The 8,614-nt window shown below is 45.4% G+C and overlaps 1 non-coding gene across 1 annotated transcript; it reads right to left on the bottom strand.

Annotated features, from left to right (window-relative positions):
* Positions 1–7,706: 7,706 nt before the first annotated feature.
* Positions 7,707–7,779, bottom strand: trnav-aac (transfer RNA valine (anticodon AAC)). Its single transcript has one exon. It is a non-coding gene; the product is annotated as a tRNA-Val (tRNA).
* Between the last annotated feature and the right edge of the window lie 835 nt (positions 7,780–8,614).

Raw genomic sequence — 8,614 nt, forward strand, 5'->3', positions numbered from 1 at the left:
AAACTTTTCGAGCACAGAAGCAGGACCTTCGGTCCGACTCATCAATGCCGACAAAGTTGCAATCTGAGGCGGTCCCACTTGCCGGAACACTGAAGCCACTGTGGTAAAGCACCTCTGTCACAAGTGCGTGGCACAGACCTTTAAACAGTAACTCTAATCTTCCGAATCTGCCATTGGATGAAACGTCGTCCCCCATTTCCGCTTGTCAGGACCCCTCATGAACTCAAAGGTTTCAATCAAGACTTCTCTCGGTTTTCTCAACTGCAGCGGATACCCGACTGGCTGGACAACCTTCCTTCACAAAGCTCCCATCCATTCCCGGTATCGGTCTGGTAAGCTTAACTTAATTATTTCCAACTCATTCAGCTCCGAAAATAAATAAGGAGAACAACATTGAAAATGTTGCTGATGCCGTGCCAGCGCCTCTCTTCATTTTTGATATACAATCTCCCTGCACTGTAATTCAAACCATCCGACAAGAAACAGCAACATTACATCACCTCCCTGAATATTTATAAAACTACACGGTGCCCTTTAATCAATCACGCATTAAGATACAAGTTCTACCAGCATTCGGGAGCTTTGCAACCGCTCAAGAATAAAATAAAGAACCCCTTAATTTAGATTATATGCCAAATTGATAATGTCATATTTTCTGATATTGTTCGGGCAGTTGTACTTTCGCCTATTACCTGCTCCTCCTTTGAAATGCCAGGAGGCTGTCCACTTCCTTGGAATTCAACTGCTTCTGGTTAAGTTTGATTTTTTTGTTTGTTGCCAACACCGCAGCCCTGTTTTAATCTTATGTTCAACCCGCGTGGCCTCACTTCTCGCTGGTTTAAAAATTTGTTTCGTTGCATTGTTAAAATTGTTTGTTTATCTCATTGAGACAACACTTTTCGTTCCTACGTCCCTGTCTTCACTGGAATAAAATTAGCAAAGACGCTGAGCTGTCAGTCCTCTTTTCCCTGATACTTCGCTTCACAAGTAGCTGACGTACCGACTTCCAGCTCATCATCGGTTCGCCGGCCCTGTTCATTATTCTCATTCCATGGATGGATGTCCTCCTTTATTTCCTGTGTGGCAGAACAACTGTGAAGCATCGTGACCGCTTGCATCAGTGATGTGTTTCAGGAACAGCGGAATTTAGAGGGAAACTTAACCCAGTCTTGAAATTCGAAATTACACAAACAGCCTCAGAGTGCGGTTACCCTTCTTTGTCATTTTTCCTGACTCTGTCTCTTCCCACACGATCAGTGTCTGTCTTTCACTGTCCCTTCTTCAAAATTATATCACAGAACTCATTTTGTAACTCAAACTGATCTTCCATGTATTAATTGGAAAGTGCAGACTCGAAGCAACGAATTGGAGATCATATGTTAGGCAAATCGGTGGTAGTGTGGCCGAGCGGTCTAAGGCGCTGGATTTAGGCTGCAGTCTCTGAGGGGACTTGGGTTCGAATCCCACCACTGCCAAGCATCGAATTTTCACCTGCGCTTTTTGAGAAGCTGCTCAATGCACAGACAGTCACAGGCGACTTTCTCCAATCGGACCTTGTAATTGAAATACCCCATCCTTCTGACCGTTTAAATATACCTGTTCTGCTTCCAAAACAGCACAACGTTTCCAACTGAATTGGATGTAATTTACTCAGTGGAGCCCCGTCAATGTGCTAGACGTCATTATTCCTATCTTGCTATTGATCTCGGCACAGCATATCATCCATATTTCCAACACAGTGAATGGTGCTCGCTTCCTTGAAGACAATCGATGAGTTTCATTTGGAAACTCAGCTAATGAGACTGGCAGATGAGGGCAATTTCCCTGCCTACCAACACTCAACGCTCTTTAAAATATGTAAGAGAAATGGTATTAAAGTTTGCCCACTTTGTTGCATTTAGCTCTGTATTGAACGGAGACTTTTCCTCCTTTATATCTCCCCTTGATATCTTCATGTTTCCTTAACTTTCTCCTTTCTCAAACATCTTCGCCGTGCCGTCCTTCAAATGTCCCGACTTCAAAGGGAAATGTGAAAAGGTGAATTGCTGCCAATGTTCAGTGGGCCAGTGGGCGTCCTTCCTCCACTTTCTTCATGAGAAAAGAAATCTAAATCAGTGCACTCATCTCGTCAACATAAAGTGAAACCAACATGGTCAGAATTCCATCACAATGCTCCTTGGGGATTTTTGTGCTGAACGTGACATTTCAGATATTACGAAAAAAACAACAAGTGTTCCGAATTTTTCAGCTGGCCAACGAAGCTGTGCGAAATGAGATGTACCAACCAACGGTGAGCGTGCGCTGAATTCCGCAGCCGCCGCGCCGCAAACGCTATGAGGAAAAATGTAAACGCAGATTTCAGGAGGTCAACGTGAGTTGAACTCGACGACTTCTCCAGGACAGTGCCGCTGCCCATGCAACACAAGGTCAGCGCACCGAAGAAGTGGATCATCTGAGCGACGAACGATCTGCAAGTCGGTAACACTTTTGTTATTTTTCACATTGAAAGTCAGAAACCTGCAGTAGGAAAGATTACGTTCCTGTACAGATATAAAACGCAGTTCTCACCTGTCCCATGTGATCGTTTGCTTCACGAGGTCTCCGTTTAAGAGGGGAGCTCTCCGTCCATCCTGCTGACATGCTGAGTTTTGCAACAAGTTTTCGTTTTGAATCTAGGGTATTGAATGGTGGTTTAGGTCTGGCAGATACCGTGCTGGTGCCACATGCACAGTTTTCTGTTCCCCGATTGGAAGCTGACTCACATTACTAAATGTATCATCACGAATAACATTTTCATTTTGCCACAGGTAATTTAATTATCCACTGTATAATGCTTCTGGTTTACAGGTGAGTACCTGAGTCTGGAGGAAATGGAATGGAACGTGGAAAATACAATGGGATTAATGAAAGATCAGTGTGAATGTTCACCTGAATCGACAACTACCAAGAAGCCCCAATAACTCAGGCGTAGTCCCTCCTACTGCTATACATGTAGTCTGCAAATTTATCCATCACATGTTTCAGTAACTTCTTTCGATTACCTTCGTTGCTGAGGTAGGGAGAACTGAAGAGATTGTCGGAGACTGGCGACGCGCTAATCTGTGGAGACAAATCTCAGAAATCCCGCTGAGTTACTCACGAGGCGTGGAGGGTCATCTTGAGGAGACTGATGGAAGCCAGAGTGACAAAGTTGTTGTATTTACCTGCGTTATGGGTACAGAACCGTGCACATTCCCCGGTTGAAAGAGGATGGGAATGATTGGCCAGACTTTGTGCTTGTTGTTTGGAACATAAGAGACTGTAATTCAAGAGGATACATCAGACCCTGTCAGTGCTCAGCAGCGTGGCAAAGAATATGAAGTGTTGGACGCCTCGCGTAGTTTCTGTGGTTCAGTCGTTATCACGTTCGCTTTACACGCGAAAGGTCCTCAGTTCAATCCTGGGCGGAAACACTGTTGATTTCTTTTGTGCTTCAGGTTCTGAAAAACACGTGATACTCGGCCTTACCATGAGGGCTTACAACAGCTGCCCAAAATTATTGCTGCCACTTTCAAGAGAGACAGAATGGACGCAAACACTTGAGATCGGTGAAACGCTCGTTGCAGGAATCGAACCTGTAAACTCCTGATGGAGTCAAATGAAACACCGAAGTCGGACGCCTTACCCATTCCCCCTCACAGTCCTTATTTTTTCAGGACCCGAGGAAAAACCTCAGGAATGATGCTGGTGCGGTGTCCTGCCAGAAAGTGAAAAGAAGATGCGGCGCATTTTTCCAGCACAGCAAGTTGCCCTGTTTTTATTGTTTCGACAATTGGGATGTATTTGCGACAGAACGGCGAGAATTCGCATACGGCGCAGTTTTCATCATGGCTCAGAAGTGCGAAGGATCGCGTGGCCTGTCTCTGCTCTTCCCGCTGACAGACAAAATGTGGTCATGCTGGCTCAGTGAGATGCCTGGAGTGAGCTCTTTCAGGGTAAAAACTAAATGTAATTGAAGCGGACTACTTGAGGCAGCCATCATCTTCCCTTCTCTGTGGGTTGTCTGAAGCACCACATGCTTTCGCTCATTTACATCACCAGTGATATGACAACGATATAGAGCCCAGGTTCCCAACACTCCGATAAAGAACACGTTGCACATGGCCGAGACTCCATAATTACCTCATTATTTCCTCCTCATTCACCTCTTTCTAATTTAAAATCCTTGTTCTAAATCGCCCACTTTTACTCTGTCAATAAATGAGAGATGAGGTTTGGAAATAGACATAAATGTGAACTTTATGAATCTCTGAAATTCTCTGGCCCCGATATCGGTAGAGACTGGACCATTAAATAGTTCAGGTGAGTCAAAGCAGTTCTCTCGGTGTTTTGATCGATTCCCTCCAGTGTTGCTCGTGTTGGGCGAGTCCTTGTCGCGCAACAATTAAGGTTTCCAATTTCCAACCTTCTATTCATTCACATGATTATTGCCCAATTATTATCCGATATTATGGTCACGATAGCTGCATATTCACATGGAGCCGCTCGGGCCCTCGTGGGGCTCATTGGATCCATCACCCATTTCGATTTTCTTGCCACACTTGTGGTTTCAGAAACAACATCCGGACATACAACGCTGAGGCAGGGAAAGCGGGGGAATTCCTCAAAAATATAATCGCATCCCAGCTGCGGATCTCAATTCAGAAAAGGTGTTGACGGTCCGAAGTTATTTGATGTTAACAAATGAGAACAACGACAATGCAAGAAGCAGTGAGCCGGGAAACCATTCGGCCCTCTGGTCCTAGCACTGCATTCACTGTCAGGGTTAGTACTTCACCCCATTCATTCCCTGATCACTTCCACATTCGTCGACTCCATTCGTGTCTCCAACTCCATTGGTCTCACTCGAAATTACATTAAAACTCAATTTCTATGACTCTGGAAGACACCGAACGATTGAATATCTGCAATATACTCTGGCTAAGAAGTCAAAACGCTTGAGTGAAAGGATGCTTTGCCTTGGTTTCCCTTTGGAACGTACTGTCGTGAAGCGCAGATTAATTTAGGGCATTTGGAGGTCCAATGAATGCGAAGTTTCTCTCCCAAACTGGAAGTGGAGTGAGAAACTCTAATTGCGGACTTTTTCCTTTGTGAAACAAAACCCACAACAACTTGCCTGACAGGAGGACAAATGGAGTCTCAGAATTGTTTTCATAAAAAGGTTAACAACACCCCGCTACACAGACCAGCAGCTCACGACGATGCTGGAATTCCAAACCGCGTGTGCAAAGCACAATGGGTTAGCAGTATGTCGCCTTATCCTCTTATGTTCTTACGTCTCATTAAATGATATGTTCTTCTCCTGTGTCCCACACGATTATTTACATAATACATATTGTAGTTTGATTTTTGATCATCTTTGAAAGAATTATAAATCGTTCCAAATGTCAAGGTCGATCTAATCTTTTCTGCAGAATTATGAGTATTTTTGTCGATTTAATATTGGAAACAGTTATTCCTCTCAGTCATGGTTGGAAAACTTTTCCTTTGTGCCTCTGTGCTTTGTAAGTTATGCATTGTATATTGTAATATAAACGACAGCCTGTCCATAAGATCGAGCTTTAATGAATTTTCCCAACCTTCCCCGGACAAACTGTCACTGCTTCCGGTATATCTTCCTTTGCTAAGTTCGCTGTCTGTGTCAGCCTCAACCTTTCTTCTCCCGGGCAATGAAACCTTCAATCCAGATGAGATTCCAATTCCAGCCTGCAGAGAAGTGTTGAAGATCATGAGACCGCCGGTAAAAGAACTGTGCCCTGCAGTTCATATTTTCCATCTTTCTTCTTCTCCTAAAGCGCATTACGTCACGTTTCTCATTATATCTATGGACAGAAGATTGGCTGTCACGCAGAACTGAGAGAGTGGAGGAAAAGGGTCATATTCAGGATGGATGTTGGTGACAATTCAAGTTGCGCAGGGGCCAATGTTGCGACAAATAAAATTCACTTTAAAGAATATAATCTGGATGAAGCAACTGCTGGCATTTTGGCCAAGCTTGCCGGCGATACCAAGATAGGTAGAGATACCGGTATGTCGCAGAGGCACCAAGTCTGCAGAAGGACGTGTACAGATTAGCATAGTAGGCAAATAAGTGCAGATGGAATACAGCGCAGGGAGGTGTGGGGTTATGCACTTTGGTAGGAGGAATAAAGGTGGAGAATACTTTCCAAATGGCGAAAGAATTCAGACATCAGAGGTGCAAAGGGACTTCCGTTTCGAATCCCCTCAAAGTTAACTTGCAGGTTGAGTCGGAAGTAAGGAAGGCAAATGCAATGTTTTCATTCATTTCGATAGGACGAGAATAAAAAGCAAGGATGTGCTGCTGAGGTTATCAAAGGTGGTATTCCGATGGCATTTGGAATATTGTGACCAATTTTGGGCCCGGTATGGAAGGAAGATTGTGCTGGCCCTGGAGGGTTCCCGGAGGAGGTTCACAAGAATGATCCCAGCAATCCAGGGCTTAACACATGAGGAGTGTTTGATGTCTCTAGGCCTTACTCAATGGAGTTCAGCAGGATGAGGAACATCGCCCCCTGAAATCTACCGGATACTGAAAGGCGTTGATAGAGTTGATGAGAAGAGGACGTTTTCATCAGTGGGACAGTGCAGGATCCGAGGGCACGGGATCAGAATGAAGGTACGTCCCTTTCGAACTGAAGTCGGAATATCTTCAGCAGAGGGTGGCGCATCCATGGAATTCGTTGCCACATAAGGTGCTGGAGGCCAAGTCACTGTGTTCAATTCAGTCAGAAATCTTCTGCATCTCATTGAACTATAACATCTGCTGCCCGGGCAGTGAAAACTGGCCGATCATCCGGCCCTCTTTCAGCAGAGTAATCCACACAGTGCTGGGCAAATAAAAAAGGAAAATACAATGATCCACGTCATTCTGTGTCCCACTTATCTCTTCAGGATGACTCTCCACAACTCTTGGAAAGTCCGGCGCTGACTCCGAGATCAATGCCGACAGATCACCCTGTCGACTGTCTCCCACACAATTCTCACGACTATTCATTCCGGCCGCGGCGTCAGTGGAAGGGCTCATCAAGAACAAATGAAGATCGAGTTCAGAAACCACCTGATTCCAGTGGATGAAGGAACGGCCGCAGCACAAGAAGCATTTTACTCTTCGAAGATCCGTCTTTATGAAATCAGAGCGAGTGAGAGGGTGAGCGGGAAGAAGGAAGTTGTGCTCTCGTGGCTGCCCTGAGGCCGTTACATTCAGGAAACCGCTGTGGAGAAAGGGGAACGTTCTGATCCGGAACATGTTGCAATCTCAGCACAACAGCTGCATCTCCGGAGAGACCCTTCCTCTGAAAAATATCGCACTAAAAGCGAGTCAGAAAGGCGAAGGACACGGAGCACATGAAAACTAATATACCCTGACCTATTTGGGCGTGAAACAGTTCCCGGTACAGGGCCCAACGTCCAATGTGAACTGTTGCCTTTCAACTGCGTACACCGGGAAAATAGAATCGAAGGCAACGGCTTTCCCATGTCCAATGTAATGTGGATACGGTAATGGCTCAGGATGCGTGCAGTGAAACGGCGGCTAAGAGCTGAGAGACTGCTCTGGGTTGTGGAAGGAGCAACAGCTGCATTTACTTGAATAAACGTCCGGTTGTGCCCCTTTCCCGTTACTTGCTTTCAACAAATATATTTCAGAATGTTTCTGCCTGGTTTCTAACCAGGGACCTTACGCGTGTTAGGCGAACGTGATAACCACTACACTACAGAAACCGTCTTGCTGTTTCTCACGGCCCGCAGCAACAGATCCGAACAGCCCAGTGTTCAACGCACTCTACCAGATCTGCTTGGTTTTGTTGCTGGAGACTGATGGCTGAAATACAGAAAAGAAAATCACTCCTGCTGTCAATAAAATATTGAATCCGTTCAGCAGACGCCAACTTTTATGGAAATCCCGCCGCCGCAATTCAAAGTGCCTCCGATGAACCAAGGCCAGAGGTTTGAACTGCTACACACATTTGACAGTCTGCATGTTGTCTCCAGAGTTCCTTCCTGTGTTAGAGAGACGTTTTAAATCCCAAAGACAAAGAAGAAACAGAAGTGCAGATGAATGAACAATAACGGTGTCCACTCAAAATAGAGAGAGAGAAAGAAACGGAGAGGGAGACAGACCGACGAGGAACAGAACAGCTAGAAGGAGAAGTGGCGAAAGATTCAGACACAGCGAGAACACGATGGAGGCCATTGTGTTTCATGTCAGATTCTCGGTACAAACCTGGTCTTGTCCTTCATCCGGCCACCGGTGGGCACATAAGTCTGAGCTGGTCTCTGCAAACTGCAAGAGTATTCCATGCTTTTACAGCAAGATCTTAAGACAGCAATTGTCAAGGTGAATGGGAAAGGACGGACAACGCACTCCCCTGAAATAAAAACTGGAGTAGGAGCCAAGATAATATTCCTGCCCAGGGTCGAACTGGACACCTTTAGCGTGTGAAGTGAACGTGATAACCGCTGCACTACTCAAACTGATGAACAGAGGAACACCAGTTAACGTGGAACATAGAATCCAACACGACGTTGACCAAGAAACGACTGGACGTAAATGGAG

This window comes from Pristis pectinata, chromosome 18 (genome assembly GCF_009764475.1).
Source record: "Pristis pectinata isolate sPriPec2 chromosome 18, sPriPec2.1.pri, whole genome shotgun sequence".
In the NCBI taxonomy this organism is placed as follows: domain Eukaryota; kingdom Metazoa; phylum Chordata; class Chondrichthyes; order Rhinopristiformes; family Pristidae; genus Pristis; species Pristis pectinata.